The sequence below is a fragment of the Magnolia sinica genome, chromosome 18 (genome assembly GCF_029962835.1).
Source record: "Magnolia sinica isolate HGM2019 chromosome 18, MsV1, whole genome shotgun sequence".
In the NCBI taxonomy this organism is placed as follows: domain Eukaryota; kingdom Viridiplantae; phylum Streptophyta; class Magnoliopsida; order Magnoliales; family Magnoliaceae; genus Magnolia; species Magnolia sinica.
The window spans coordinates 35,969,555-35,986,852 of record NC_080590.1 but is presented as its reverse complement, the minus strand read 5'-3'; the positions used below and the strand labels follow the sequence as shown (position 1 = coordinate 35,986,852).

Here is a 17,298-nt window from a genome sequence, read left to right as displayed (position 1 = left end):
TCACCCCGATATAAAATTCTGGTAGGCCATAGAAAAGAGAAATGCAAATCAAGGGAGTAAACTGTTTTAATTTTTCATGGCCCATCAAAGTGTTAGATCAAAGTAAAACTTGAGCTTGGAGGGTTTCACGAGGTGCTGCTTCACATGAACGGTTCAGATTTTGGATCCACATCACGGATGATGGGTTCTCAAAAAAGTTCGTACGTAGTACGTACGAACTGGTTCGCAGGTGAGCGTTTTCCTATATATATATATATATATATATATATCAGACTCATATCTACAAATGAATCACTGTTACAAAACCAACCTATTTCCTATGTAACTCGACCCATTTTCTCCAAAACGAGGCAGTCTGGACTGAGACCATGCTCCATGCAGCACAGTATTTCGAAATTATTTGGGCGAAGGCAAGGATTTCTTGTTAGCACAATAGTCTTGGACTCAGTCCGGTTTTGATATAACAATTCATCTGGTCGAGTCACTCTCACTCAAGGAAGCCAAGATTCGACTCAAGGCCCGAGAAGTCGTGAGTCACGGAGTCTTTTAACCATGTTCAGACACCCTCATTGTGCCAAGCTAAAACCAAATCTTGAATTCCAGCTTTCAAATCTTCCCAATAAAACTCTTCAAATCCGCTACATCATTACCTGATGTTTTAATTTCCACGAGTAAAACCGCCGGCACCACTTCTGATAGGTCGATTGATAAGACTGATTTTTTAACAGCCTCACACACCCAACTTTTCTTCTTTCAACCTTATAACCTAATTTCCCTCCAATCTCCTCAAACTTTTCTAAAATATCTTTGGCATGCTTAGTAGACGTGAATCGCTTCTCCTTCTTCTTTCCCCTCTCAAAGAGCCCAGATAGATGTAGGCCCGGAGACACTGATATCAAATCAAAAGCAGTCATGACAAGTGCGCCATCCACAAGATTGAATTGGCCGTCCTTTTGCAGCATGCAGAAGTTAGGTCGATTATCGTGAAGTAACAAGTCAGGATTCATGTAATTCGCTTTGTAAGATTTCTTGAACCAGGCAACTCGCATCAAGGCGTCGATCGATATCCTAGTCTGCGGGTGTAGATCTAAAAGCCGTGAAATCACCCGTCGCACTGGCTTATAAAACCATGTAATTCCCTCCTATAGATCTTTTGGTACATTACTGCAATGTTAGCATCTTCAAAGGGGAGGTATCCAGCCATAGTAGAAAGAGAATGATTCCACATGACCACACATCCGCTTTAGTTCCATCATAGCCCTTCCTCCTAACAACCTTGTTGAAAATCAATAGATTTTTCAAAAATTTAAAAAAAAAATGAAAAATTCAAAATTTTCAAAATTTCGGGATTTTCCAGCCAAAACGCTTTTTTAAATCTTTGAATTAAAAAAGTGCAGTGTGTGCTTTGTCCCACATCGGAAATGGTTGAAATCTTTTTGTGGTTTATATGAGATGTTGTAAAGAGTATTCTTACTTGGAGCTTTTGGAGGAGATGGTACACGGGTTGGGTGTTCCAGTACACGTACGCACGCGCGCATGCTCGAGCTCAGGCACAGGCACGGGCGTGGGTAGTGAGGCAGTGTGGCTGTAGTAGCGCTAGATGACGCACTTTGCACGTGCGCATCATGTCACAGAGTGGTTGCTCCCTCCCGACCTTACGCGAACCGGTGCGATGGGTCTGATCAGAGCCTTAGGGCAGTGTAGATCTGAAAATCTGAAATGTGCCTGGGTTTTATAGGTGACTGAGAACGGTCGGATATTAAATTCGAAACGTCCAACCGTTTTCTAAAATGGATAGCTACCTTGAAAGCCACAATGGTCTGAAAACGGACGAGCTAGGATGATCCAACGGTCAGATCTTCTGATCTTCTGATCAGAAACGTCTGAGATTAATGGACAATGACTAGAAATGTTTTTCAAATGTTCTGGACCATTGAATACCACACAACAACGGTGCTATACCTGATGCCTATATAAACTGGACCATTCCAGTCGGAATTTAATCATCTTAACAAACCATCTCCCATCAAATTAAGTAAAATCCTTATCTCAATCATAGAATACTGTGACCATCTCCTGTGATCATTTCTACCTCTAAGTCTGCTAGAAGAGATTTGCTGCATTAAAATTGTTCGATAGTGGACCTATCGTGATTGCTGCACGCTGGATCAGGATAAGGCTTGTCTTATCCTGGAAGCAATTCGCCTGTAACCCATCAGCGGTTGATAAGGAGGCGAATCATGCTTTAAGGACAACGTATTTTATACGTGATTCAGCCAATTGAAATATTTTATTTTCAATTGATTTTTTATATTTCGGTGTATCCAAACTCAGATTCTAACAAACCTCAGGTGTGGTGTATGCCGGCGTGCCACACGCCGTGTGGAAGAGCGCATCCTTCAATTGCTCAGGAAGCATCGATAGGCCGGAATCAGTCACCTTCAAATTTCCATACTCATCTAGTAGTAGATTCTGGGCTTAACATCTCGGTGGGCCACACCATTAGAGTGCCAAAAATGAAGGGCTGAGACAAACTTTTGGAAGTATCGACGTGAGATCGGCTCTGATAGTGGGCCATGCTGCATGATCTGGGAGAATAAATCTCCCCCCACTTGCATGTTCCATGACTAAGTATATCTTGGACTTGGTAGCCTTGACTTCATGAAGCTTGATGATGTTGGGGTGGCTAAGACGGCGCATGGCAGACACTTCACGAACGATGCACGGTTCCATGGTAGCGTTCTTGATTTTGCACTTGTCGATGACCTTCACAGCTACAGTCGTGTCATTGATGAGAGATCGGGCATGGTAGACCTTTGCGAACGTGCCACGGCCCAGGACATGGGTGAGCTCGTATTTGCCGAGCACAACCTTGGGTCTAGACTCCATGTGGGTGTGGTCTCGATCAGCTGCACAGCCTCAAAGAGCCTATGCTCTTCTTCTGCTTTCTTTTGCCTTTCGCTGTTAGCTCGTGTGTATGATGTACGGTCAAAGAAACGGTTGTAAGCCGCCAAAGAGTCTTCAAAAGGGTTGGGATTCAAAATTTTCCCATGTGCTCTACCGCACTAATATTTATATTATATATGGGTTGTATACAATGGTCTTTTTAGTGGATCATCTTTTTTTTTTTTTAAAGTATATATTCATCTTTAAGGTGGGGGCCACCTTATGGAGGGCTCAGATATCCCGGTTTTCTAGGTTGGTACATGTACCACGTGTGAATACTATGCATACACAAGTGCAGTCACACTCGTTTAAAAATGGACTGGTTCAGGTTTGCATCTATGCATCTGAGGTCAGGTGAATGTGATCATGTGGTGGGCCATGTATGCGCACAGAATCTGAACCGTTGGTAGATTTTTATGAACTGGGGCATGATGCATGAGATGGAAAATGTACTGTCCGGCATAGGAAGTTGCTTTGGTTGTATTGTATATGGGGCCCACAGATTCCTATGAAAAATCCAATCCGTCGTAAGTTTCTCAATCTTAAAATAGGAAATGAGTCCAAAAATCTAGCAGATGCCAAACTCAGGTGGGCCACACTCATGAAACAGTGAAACAGAGACGTCCACCATTGAAATCTGCATGGAGCCGATCATGATGTTCGCATGCCATCCAAACTGTTCACAGGGTTATTACCACTCAGATAAATGGTAGGTATAAATAGCATACGAATAAAACACTTCTGTGTCCCCTGGAGAGTTTTTAATGGTGTTCATTCAATCCCTGCTGTTTAATGTTTTGTGGTACAATCTAGTTTTCTATATATCTGATTTTTTTACTACTGCCATATTTTAATTTTCAGAAATTTGTCACGAGAATCTCTGTGGGCCCCATATAGATTCGGACCACAGTAACTTCCTGTACTCGGCTGCAGAGGAAATTCGCGTCCGGGTGAGTAGAAAAGAGCTATTCTAGTTTAACACATGTGGGTATTCACACGGGTGAAGCAGGTGGACTTTTAAATTGCTAACGTCGGATTGCAATTAGATATTCTCGTTGCACGTTGTACGTACGGGGATAATTTGAGAATGGAGGTGACTCTTAAAACGGACACATGGGATGATGTAAGGCAATCCAGGCCGCCCAAATCTCCCGGCGTGTGGAGCATAACCTAATAAGTGAACTTAAAAGTAATATTAACCGTCTGAACCTTCCCTTCAAATTTGGACCACTCAATATTTTTTAAACCATTCATTATATAGTCATCAATTGGATTGTTAAGATTGCTTGATCAGTGTAATTTTAGAGTCATCCTTTCATCCACAGTGGGACCCACAATTTGAATGGTCTGGAATAGATGTACATCAGTGCCCCATGTAATGAGCATAACTCGCCGCCATCTATATCCATTCATCATAGTCTTTACCATTCTTTAGCTTTAGCTTGACACCAAATGACAAAGACTAGGAAGTCAACATTCAAAATGACGACTACTGCACTGTCTATTTCTGATTTTAATTTCTGTCCCCAGCCGTATCAACCCTGCCATGTGTAAAGCTGGACACAAATCAAGCTGACTGGAAAGCTTGGCTCGAATTGGTTTCAAAAAGGTCGACTTGCATTGGTTCGAATATAGGTTCAAACCAAACCAAGCAGTCGAGCTCGTTTTAAAAAATTAAACCAAGTTCCAACAAGGGCAGTATCGCCTCAACCTGGCTCGAAGCTCGGCTTGATTCGGCTTGTAGATTGCATACACATTATTTTCTATGGTGTGATCCACTTGAGCTTTGGATATGATTTAATTTTTGAATAAGTCCTAAAATAATTTGTAAAAATGAATGTAGAGAGTGGATAATATATAGACATGATGATGTGGATGATACATAATACATATACATGTAGACTATTTCTTGTGGTTTGGTCCACTTGAGCTTTGGATATGATTCAATTTTGGATAATGTCCTATAATGATATGTAAAAATAAATGAATAACTTGGATGATATATATACATGATGGTGGGTTCACAAAGTTTACTTAGTACGTTAAAGTAGAATTCAAATTGGCTGGTGACAACACCTGCCATGGAGCTAGTGTTGAAGGTCTATGGGCCCACCATGATTTTTTTCTTTTTTCTTTTTAATCTAGTCATCCATTAAAATTTTCAACTCATTTTATGATATTAGACTAAAAATAAGGAATATTTAAACTTCTAGTAGACCATAATACAGGATCCAAACTTGTTGGAGGACAGAAGTTTCAGATTAATATCGTTTTCTTGTTGTGGGGCCCACCTCAATGTATGTGATGCATATCAATGCCGCCCATCCATTTTCCCGCTCATTTTGTAGCATAGGCCAAAAAATGAAGTAGATCCAAATACCATGTGGTCATACCAAATGAAACATTGATCATTAAATAACTGCCATTGAAATCAGTGTACTGTCAATATTAGCGATCCAAAACTTCTGTGACACACATAGTATTTCATGGTCAATCACCTTTATCCGTGTCTGTGTAACATTACCAACAGTTTGGATGGTGAATAAACATTATGGTAAATTAACGCAGGGGAGAGGACGTGAGGTCGAGCACTGTCTTCCTCAAGAGGATAACTATTCCGAAACCACGGAACTTGTCTAGACTTCTTACAGATACTTCTCGAATCCATGAGGAAAGAAAGCAAGAAATAGAAATAAATTCTAATAAATTCAAAATTTATTAATGAATGAATAAAAATGAGTTCACAACCCTTTAAATAGGGGTACCAAGCAATGGGAAAGAAATCAGAATCAAACTATAACTAAAACTCCTAGAATTCGCAACTTACTATAAATAGTAAACTTACTATTTTTAGACGGTCGTGATGTCTACTAGTGCGCAAGGTTTTCGGCTAAAAATAGTAAGTATCCTATTTGGCTTCACCAAACCGTTCTCCTAATTTTTCTAAGCTCTTTTCACGTTGGACGCAACTTGTAAAGCCCAACGGATGAAGAGTTATAATTAAACTAAAACTTGCTATTTATAGTAAAAACAAAATTAAAATAGGGAAATGACTATCGATCTGGCGGTATTTCGCAAATCTGGCTTGGGCAACCCGACGTAGTGGGTTGGTTGGTTAAAGTAGCTCGTTCTACCCCAAAATTATATATTTTACGTTAGATAACTCATTCTGGATTGTGAGATACGCTCGATTTAGGGTCCGATGGTCCAGATCACTTCTGTCGTCGACCGAGCCTTTTTTGATCCATCTTGGCCATGTAACTGTCCGCTCTACATCATAAACCCTATGAAATGTGTAATGGTAGTCGTTTAATTATCAATATTTCCTATTGTATGGCCCACCTGAGATTTGGATTTGCTTCATTTTTTTAGCTCATGGCCTAAAATGATATGGAAACGCAGATGAGTGGTGTGGATATACAACACATATATTCAGGTGGGCCTCACAAAAAAAATCAAGATGAAACTATTCCTTCAAGTGAACTTGGGTTTAGTTGGTTGGCGTTGGAAAAGCTGTGTGGGCCCCACCTTGATGTATATGTTTTATCCACTTCATCCATTCACTTTACAGCATCAATTTTTTGAATGATCCAAAAAATGAGATAGGTCTATATCTGCGCTGGGCCACACCAGTGAACATAGTAGTGATTTAACAAAAAATAAAAACAAACCCCTATTCGAACTTAGCTCAGTTTGGCTCGACTCAAACGGTAGGGATAGGCTCGTAGCTCGGCTGGTGTAAAGCTCGAACCGAAATGTCACCTAAACAAGCCAAATCAAGCTTGCGTCAGACTCAATTTTGCACAGCTGGCACAGCTTTAACCATTTATTCTAAAATTCCATAAGTCATTTTCATATGTATTGCCTGAATAATCAATGAAGTGCCTATTTGGATGTACCATAGAATATTATTGTGAATACTTTGAATGGGGTCAGGCCTACTGTGCTTTTCAATGTTTGTAAAGGTATCGGTCACATCCCAATGTAAGAAAGATGGCACAGAATGTATAAAAATCTGAATCCTCGGCGTGCTATAGACAAAAAAGAAAAAGAATTTTCATGCATCCTGATTGGTTCATGTCATCAAAGCATTGCAGGATGATGTAACTCAATCGGATTGCAACAAATAAGATTTTTTTGTTGGTGACAAGCAGATGATCCGGATTCAATATATAAACTTTCCCATCTCATAAATCCATTTAAAATTTCTCCTGATCAAGCCGATGGATGCATGGGCCCACCCACAAGTACAGGTACCACCAAACAAGCCTTTAAAATAATAATTGCAGAAATTGTTTACGAATAAACACGGATTGGTATAAACACGAGCGGTTTGAAGGCGATGGAATGGAAGAAGATTAGAAAATTCTATACCGTCCTTTTTGGTCTTAATCTATGTACATTTTCTTGTAACATGTTTTGAATTAGTACTCACATATGACCGTTCTACTGTTTGAACATTTCAATGGTGATTTTATTTTATTTTTCTTACCCACGTTTCAAAACAAGGCTCTTTTCCTAGCACCTGATAAAAGGTGGACTCATGTGACATTTTTCCCATGATAAGGAGTTTTTAGTAATTACAGGTGCTGTTCTGGAGGTGGGTGAATGGTTGTTTGAGCTTTTGCTAAGCCCACAGGTGTGTGCAATAATGCTAATGCACACGTCACCAAATGTGCCAACCTGACATATTGGTATGAGATCTAATCTATTCATTAGAAGCGTACTACTATTTAGATCCTTTAATGGAAGAATTAGGCTGGACCAATAGTCAGATAGGCCATAGTTTACAAAATAATATTGCTTGGCTGAATTTTTAACTGTTCAAAATTTTATGACATTGTGGCCTACTTGGTGATTGGACTAAATTTATTTTTCGGTTACAAGATAAAAAATTTTAGGACCACCATATGGATGGTTTGGATATTGCACTTGTGAGCCAAGCTAGCACATGTGGTGGCGTGTGCATTAGCATTGTTGCACCCGCGTGTGTGATTAGGAAAGCTGTGTTTTGAATCTTTGACTAGCGACATTTGAGTCAAGAAAATGGTGCTTTTGTTGTCGTTTCTGGTTGTGATAGCAACCCCACTGAAATGGTGGATGGACCTAAATGTGGTATCTGTTCCATGTACGGAGTGGACCACACAAAAGAGAGAGGAATATGGCTACTTCACTTATTCATGGTGCCTCAATTACAACATGTAAAGCTGCCACGAAAATTATCAGAACAGTTGTTCAAGGCCTGTTTGGAGTGCAGGATTAAATGGCATAGAATTGGATTGGACCATGATTATTTGTGTGTAAATAAAATAGTATTTTGACCATTCAATCTTATGCTTGTGATCAAAATTTTCCTTTGGAAAAAAACACACTGCATTAATTGAAACTGTTTGGTTGACCACGGAATTGTATCAACATACAAGATTTCACAACTGACATTAGTCACTTGGATGCATATGTAGCTCGATTATCATAAGTAAAGGGCATATATGGATGGACAACGTGGACAAAAACACATTCATCAATGTGAGGGGCTCATGTGTGTATTGGATTTCAAAATTCATAGGATATCTAACCATATCTCTTATTGGGATGGGATGATATAACACTTGGATTAATCTAAATCTTACCGTCATTTTCATGCACTGGATGGAATTTATATTGGACTGGGCCTGTTTGGATTTGCATATTAGGGTGTAAGGTATTGTATCCGATTATTGTTCATGTATACGTTCGATGATTTTCAGAATACATCCAACTCAACATGTCATTAACCAATGTTTGGATAAGATGTATTGTTCGAGCAAGTATACAGATTCTTGTACAGATCAATGTTTGGAAATGACGTATAAGGAACACATGTTAGAAATACAAGTTGTCACCAGACATTGCCATTGATCTCTTCTTGGATTTGCCATTGGGGCCATCATCTCTACGACCCAGCATCTTCTTGATCTGCATCACCATCCATTTCTATAGCCATGGCTCCCAAAGTCCATCATCCAAGATCTATTCTCGCCAGCACCAGATTCCTCCATCCACAACTGAAAACCGTCACACCAAGCCACGTCTTCTCCTAAATTAGCAACCATAGAAACCTTTAGTCTCACAACCACCATTCCCGTTGCATCATCTCTTGTCAGCCCAAACATAGCACCACTGCCAAAAAAACCCATCTCATCCTGGCACAAAACCATTGGCTACCACTGCAAACCATCCATCTCCAATGTGATCGACGCCCTCCCAATGGCCCCATCTCCACTACCATCAAATCATCTACTAGATCAGTCATCCATTGTTGCTTGTTTCCTTGCCTTCGTCCCTCCATGCATCTTGTAGGAACCAGCAATCTCATTGTTAGTATCACCCTTGCAATCCAAACCCATCACCACTAGAACTACAAATTTGCCACTGTAGCATTTGAAGTTGCCACCACTCTTTTGTTTATTGCACCTCTGTTTCTAGCCAGTTTATAGCCACGGCCAACTCTGTCTCCCCTGAATCCTCTTCCCACTCGTTAGACTTTCTGCAACGTTTTGAAATTTGCTTGCTTGCGAATACTATGCATTGAATAGGCTGTACAGATGTCATTCAAGACGTCTGACAATACATTACAATCATTGCGATTTTTTGGCTCCACGCTGTATTCGCGCGCAGGGAATTCCACCATTTTCAACTCCGAACCAAACACCCTACATTTCACATCAAGCCCCTTAATACCATACAATACACCCTAAAACGCGAATCCAAACAGGCCCTAAATGCAATTGTATACCACTTAACCCTAGGTTCCAAACAGGCCAGTATTCCCACATGACTGTAAGGGGATTGAGACTCTGATTTGGTAGTGACCCTCCAATACCAACTTGCAGTGATGGAAGTGCTCTGTGGGCCCACCATATGTGTTCTATCTTCGTTGGCCATCCATTTTTCTAGATCATTTTAGGGCTCATTTTATAGCATGAGCTTAAAAATGAATTAGATCAAAGCTTAAGTGGACCACAAAGTGAGCGTTGAATGGCTAAGAAGTTTTGGACTAAGCTTATATTTTGTTTTCCTTTTGTTTAGGTCCACGGGACTTTATGAGCAAGTGGGATGGCAAATAAACACTGCAATAGGCTATAGAAAGGTTTCAATGATGGGTGTCATTATCCTATTGCTTTCTGTCATGTGGTTCACTTTAGTGTTGAATCAACCTTATTGTTTGGATCAAACTCTTAAATGATTTAAAAAATTAGATAGACAACGTGGATAAAACACATACACTATGTTAGGGCCCACGGAGCTTTTTAAAATCTGTTGTGGGTAATTTATAAGGAAGGGTCGCTAATGATTCTGAGTCTTAAGGAATTGCCCGCAACATTAGCGATGAGATTATCTTTTTGGTGGGATGAAGTGGCCCAAGCTTTGTGGGGGCTTCCTATGGTATATAGGTATAAACATGATATTAGCATTAATAATAATAGTCTGATATTATGTTTTTTCAACCTATGAAGTCTTAGGATATTTTATGAATTAAGGCTATAAAAGATGAATTAAAGTCTATGAGTAACGATAGAGTCTTAAATCTTGTTGAATTATATAAAAGTCACTTAATCATTAGTTATAAAGGAGTCTTTAAGACCAAATGCGAATCCAAGGACAACGCTGGAGAATAGATAATTAAAAAAGAAAAACATAATCTTGACCGTCAATTTAGTGGCCAGAGAATAGAGAACTAAAAACAACAGAAATGGATTTTTCTTGTTTTGATTGGTTGCTGGGGCCCAATGATCAACGATTCATAACACGCACTAAGTAGCCACCACAACGGATGATCCACAATCTAAAAATTTCACTGTTTAGGCAAATCCCAACCGTGCCATCAATGGATCCCTGAAAGGATGAATCACTTCCTGCAAGTCGCAGTGATTGGACAGCTCTGAACATCTAATTGTGGCGAGTTTTTTTGGTTAAATGCGGGCCATTGGTCTGACAATTTCTTTTGGATGCCACTGATCCGACGGCTACCATTGCCCAATCATCTTGTCATCTGGGATATGGCCCATCCACGTGGTTGCTCAACCGCCCTGATTACCCTGATTGTAGTTGCTACGCGTACTCCGATGAGAAAATTGCATGGAACTTCACCACGCAGCGGACCTGGATGTTAGCTTCCCTCTCTGAAGAATCCTCGGCCATCTCTCTCACGGGGGCACGTGGCCATATCTAATCCATCAACTTTGTTAGGTGGGGACCGTGCCGCATCCACCACACATGGAGGATGTTTGCTAGCAAGGCGGTAACCTAATGTGGAAAGACTTCCGCTAACCAGAGATCTCATCATCCATTAAAATGGCCGAAAAGCAACGGTCATGATGAGCATTTTCTAACATACATGCCTTGGCATGAACGCTGATGTTCTCCGGTCGAAGAGATTATTTATTTATTTATTTATAATTTATGTTTACTATATAACGTAGAATATTCTAGATGAACGGTCTGGATCATGACTTGGTGGGGCAAATTAGGCTAGACTGGAGACAGAGTGCCATCCTAGCAAACCTTAGAACAACAGCATTGACTCGTCGCTGACTCGAGTACCATTCATTCAGAGGGATCATGTGATCCTCGACCGGAGGATATGAACCGTAACTCGGGTTTCTCTGTTCTAACAAGTGGTACCCATCCATCTGCGGGGTCCACCGTGGATGGAGACATCGCTAGCCCTTCACTTTTATCCTTAAAATAGACGGTTATGGAGAGAAATGCAGCAATGGTCAGCATCCAACAGAAAGAGAAAGACCCAAGATTGGCTTCTAGTATTTTTCTTATTCATAGATCTTTTTGGGCATGGTCTATCCAAGATGGACCCAAGCAAACCAATGGTTTGGATCACTGAACTAAAATTATCAAAAACCACTTTGCGATAGATTGTCACATTAAGACCAGTTTGCGAAAGATTTGAAGAAAACGTATCTTTGAAATTTCAAACCGTACAGAATGCGGTGTGAAGATAGAATGTTGGAGGTCCTCTCTTTTGACTGGACCAAAAATGCAAGGACCTTTAATGAACGGTTGTGAGACCCTGTAAAATATCACAAAAATCCAATTATGATTGCTAATGGAAATATGTGGTCAATCAAAGAAATGCTTTAAAAATCTAAAAGTCTTAAAATTTAGTTAGGTTAAAGTAAAGCATTTCCATTTTGATGACAATAGAATTAGAAAGGAGGAATTAGTTAGAATTGCTTACCAAGAAATACCTGAATGACCATTTTTGATATCTTAATGGAGTGGAGGGATTGTTAAGGATGTTACTGATAAAATTCAAGTTGAGTGGAAAAGGCCGGTATGTAGCTTTGGAGGTTTTTCTTTTGTTTTTTTTTTTTTTTTTGATAATTGAATACCCATCTTACTCAAGGGAAAATTTATAGTAGGGATTTTGACCAAAGTAGCCTTGTGGTATGGGCAAACGTCTTAAAAATTGGGAATTAAAAATATATATATTTTTAGTAAGTCCCTGACATCTTTTTGGGATGAAATTGCTCCTGTTTGGACCCTAGTGTCCGTACGGACTTTTTTTTTTTTTTTTTTTTCTTCTTTCTTTGTTGATTTCCTAGAACTTATTTTCTTCCTTTTCAAGCATGTCTTTCAGAGACCCACCACCACTCTCTCTAGCTGCATTTTCCAGCACACGGTCACCGCCATCAACATCTCCAGAGTATAGGCACTACCAACAACTTCTACGGCCCTAAAAACGAATATTGTTTTTGTTGCGATGACCACATTACTTAAAGATGGAAGCTACTAATAAGTGGAAGACATTTTGAATGAATTTTATATTTTATATTTTTGCATAATAATATTTTGTTAGAGATCAATGGAAGCCACTTTTAGTTGTGAATATAGAGAGGGATGGCTATGGTTGTTGTCATGGGAAGAAGTGATTGTTGGAAGGGATTTGAAGTGGATATGGATGGTTGTGGTTATCATGTAGAAGACAATGAAGGATATAGAATTTAGATTTTATAATGTATTGTCTTGGAAGACAATGAACATATATCATTTGTTAAAGGTCGATGTTGTTATGTTTTAATTAAGGGTCAATGTTGTTGTGTTAAGGGTCTGGGTTGTGGTTATCATATGCTAAAGGTCGAGGTTGTCATGTGTTAAAGGTCTGGGTCATGGTTATCATATGTATTAAGGGTCGAGGTTGTCAGGGTCTTAGTCGTAGTTGTCATGTGTTAAGGGTCAAGGTTGTTATATAATAAGAGTTGAGGTTGTAAGGTGTTAAGGGTCTAGGTTGTCATCTAGGGTTGAGGTTGTCATGTATTAAGGGTCGAGGTTGTCGTGTAGGGTTGAAGTTGTCATGTGTTAAGGGTGTGGGTCGTAGTTGTATGCAATTCATAATTGTAAATACGAGCATATATAGTAGTTTGATTTCTTTACTTCAATTTCAATGGACACACACTCCTTGAGTGTACCGGTATTCATTATTGAATGTTTACAACAAGTTCACCTCTGACCTTTAAAGTCTTACACAAGCACTTAACATATACCTCCTTCAGATGCTCCCGCAAGAGACTTTAGTTGGTTTTCTATCTACTAATCAACAACCTTGGTCCTAGTCCAAGGTTCTTAGAGTAAAGAATCACAAGAAGATTGACATGAAACTCTTTGAATTGAGATATAGAATGTGTGATATGAGTGAGAAAAAATATAATTTCTATTTGCACTAAAAATCCATTAAAATACTTAAGGCTCGTATACCCTTTATAAAGGAACCAAGTTTAAATGGTAAGAAATAGGCAAAAAACGGCTCTTTCGGTGGCATCGAGCTGATTTTTTATGGTATCGAGAAATTCATGTTCCTAAAAAGTTTACACACTTCTACCCGATGTCATTAAGTGATCTTTTATATTATCAAGGGAACCCTTTAATGTCATTGAATGAGTCCTCGATGACATAAAAAACTCAAGAGTTTCAACACCCGGTCAAAGGTTAGGGTTGAGTTGTTTTGGGTCAAGGGTTAGGGTCACCAAGACACATCATTTATCTATTCTTCACTTTCGTGATGATTCGGTCTTCATATGTATTCAGTTTTTAGATTTCAAGGGCTCAACTGACTTCATGACACACTGACGCACGTGATTGATAAACAATGTGCACAAATAAGTACACTAACAAGGTTGTCATGTGTTAAGAGTCTAGGCTGTCATGTATTAAGGGTTGTGGGGCCCACCATAGGATATGTACCAAATCCAGTACTCCGTCCATTGGATTTAGAATTTAATTTAATGTCATGGGCCAAAGAATGAGTTACATTAGATGACCCTCGAGAAGTTTTCAGTGGTAAATTTTCAATCTTACTACTTCCTGTGGTGTGGTCCACTTAAGCCTTTGATATGCCTCATTTTTTAACTCATGCCCTAAAATGATCTTTCAAAATGGATGGATGGCGTGGATAAAATACATACATCATAGTGGGCCCCACGGGACCATTCATCTCCAGTTCTTGCTTTCCAATCTGCGTCACATCCCATCACTTCTTTTCTATTTAAAAGGAGTTCACTCACCTCACATGTGAAATCAATGTACATGCATGAGATTTGAGCCACTCATCAGGTGATCCCTACTGGTTAAGCTCCATTTCCCAAGAATCAGACATGATAAGATCATCAGGTGGGTTGCATGTGCACGAAACAAATGAAGTGGTCAAGATAAATTGATCACCGTTTCAAATTCCATATGCATATGTAAGCTATTTAATGATCGTGTCTGCTTGATTTTCTAGACATCGCATCCACCCAATCGATGTAGCCTGATGAGTATTGAAAAATATGTAATATAGTACATAATAGATGATAGAAGAAAAAGATAATGAGATAACCAGATCTATCAAATTTAAGTCTCAACTTGTGTAATTAATTTTTCAAGACAAATTTGCTCGATGAAGAAAATTTGTATAATGAATGACTTTACATAGGATAAGGAAATAATGGGGATCAAGGTATCCAATACACAGGTGGTGAAAGTCCACTAGCGTGAGGGTGTGGGGGTGGCGTGTGTTAAAAAGAAAAACTGAAGGTATCCAATACATAAAACCGTTGCAGCATGTATCACAGAGCACCCAAAGAACCCTTAAGGTATATTTGAATCTTACTTGGGAAAGCAAAAACTGGTTCTCTTACCTACTTGCTATTGCTATTTTTATGAAAAGTTTTTATAATTAATATATTTATTTAATTATTAAAAATAAAATTTTATTTTTTATTATAAAAACATGATAAGCAACTCCATAATTTCCACGGCGGAAGTCAATACACTTTGAATGCGTGTACCACCATGATAATTGAGTAGTCTAAACATCCACATGGAGTCACCTAAATACATGTACCGATCAGATGTCTAACACGTGCGCTGACGTACAACGAGGGTAGAGTTCCTGTGTAGTAACTCCTCCCATATCCAGACAAGTGGCACCACCTAAGACACGTGGCATCGCCTAACTCATCAGCTTCTTCACGAGTATCTCTCGATGAAAGCCGGATTTTCCTTCTTGTGGAAAGCAAAGGATCCGGATTCATCTCCAGATTCTCTCTACCAAAAAAGTCAAATAAAAAAGACAAGTCCGTCGCTGTTGACTCACGTACGAGGAGAAGATTCATTGGTAGGTTACCACCGTACTTTGAACACGTGGCACATATATACTGCTATCCAGACCATCCAAATTGCTTGCGACATTGTGGATTGAAGATTACTTAAACGCCACATTAATCAAGCAATCCTAACCATCCAATCGGTGGCTATCAGATAGATAGTGAAAAGAAAAATAGTGAGTGGTTCAAAAGCAACGACAGGAAAAAAAGTAAGATTGTTATTATCGTCTACTCAGCGGTTTGACTGATCTGGATTTCCTCATAGATAATGGAGGCCTTTCAACAATCCAGAACATTGCCTAGCAGTTCCATGCTGGTGAACGGTGCCCAGTAGGGGCTCTTTCACTTGAATGCAGAAGCTGCTTTATTTCTCTTCCTAACCATTTATGTGGAGGCCACAAGGCCACTGGCCATATTCATCCGATCTAGGAGACTGCTGGGCACCGTTCACCAGCAATGGGACGCCCAAATCAATTGTCTGTGGATTACTAAATCATTGGCCCCGACATCACAACTCAAAACTAATTCGTGTGTACAGCCGGACACGGGACGACTTGACTTGTCCGGCTCGTTCAGACCTAATTTGACCCCAGCTGAGGGGGTGAAACCCAACTCACACAATATATATATATATAACACCCAAATTCGATGTTTCATATCTGAGATGCCGTATAGCGGATGGAGAGGCTGCAATTCCACCAAGTGCAGCTAGGTTTTGAGTCATGATTTCAATCCGTGGATACTTGCGGCACTTGAGCTGACTAGGTGCCAACTCAATACCTCCAATTAGTTCAAACTAGACTCGGACTTGAATCAGGTTAGGCATGCTGGACTTAGTACCAAGTTGGGTCAAGTTCGGATTAGGTCCATTTCAAAACCGAATCGAGTCAGGTCAATCCTAACTCGATTCGACTCGACTTGATGCCTGGCTCTATTTGTGTGTTAAGAATGCAAAGAAGTTTGATTGTCCACCAAGGTATTGATGTCATTATCCCACAATTTTCTGTGGTGGGGTCTATTTTAGCTTTGGATATGCTCGAATTTTAGGCTTGTGCCCTAAAATGAGCTGATAAAATGAATGTACCGCATGGATAAAATGAATTAAACAAGGTGGGCCCTCATAAATGAAGCATATCCAGAGTTCAAGTGGACCACACCACACAAAACAGTTGGGATTGAATGCCAACTGCTGAAAACTTCTTTGGGGCATACAAGTTTTTTTTATCAAGCTTATATTGTGTTTTCCCTTCATCCAGGTCTGTGTGTGACTTTATAAGCTAGTTGGAGCAAATAAAAATCAGGTAGGTTGTCGGAAGGTTTTAATGGTATAAGTCATTATCTCTACTATTTCCTACGGTGTAGTCCACTTGTGCGTTGGATATGTTTTAATTTTGGGCTCGTACCCTAAAACGAGATGGTAAATTGGATGGATAGCATGAATAAAACACATACATCATGTTGGGCCCCACATAGTCCAATTATTAGAAATATCTGTGATGTAGGGTTACCATGCAATCCGCTTCCTCTTCCAAACATCAAATCATACAGCTTAGTCGTTTCCCGTTCAAACAAGGATTTTTGGCCAGATTGGAAACCAACCGGAAATCATCGTTTTCAAATCTACGGATGCCGCTTTTGCACGGAAAGGCCTTTTGCGGTAGTTGATTCCAAACGGCACTTTGGTGTAACTTCTTTGACCGGACCAAAAGTG

At 39.7% G+C, this 17,298-nt stretch overlaps 1 pseudogene; it reads right to left on the bottom strand.

Annotated features, from left to right (window-relative positions):
* Positions 1–451: 451 nt before the first annotated feature.
* Positions 452–2,889, bottom strand: LOC131232353 (CBL-interacting serine/threonine-protein kinase 7-like; annotated as a pseudogene).
* Between the last annotated feature and the right edge of the window lie 14,409 nt (positions 2,890–17,298).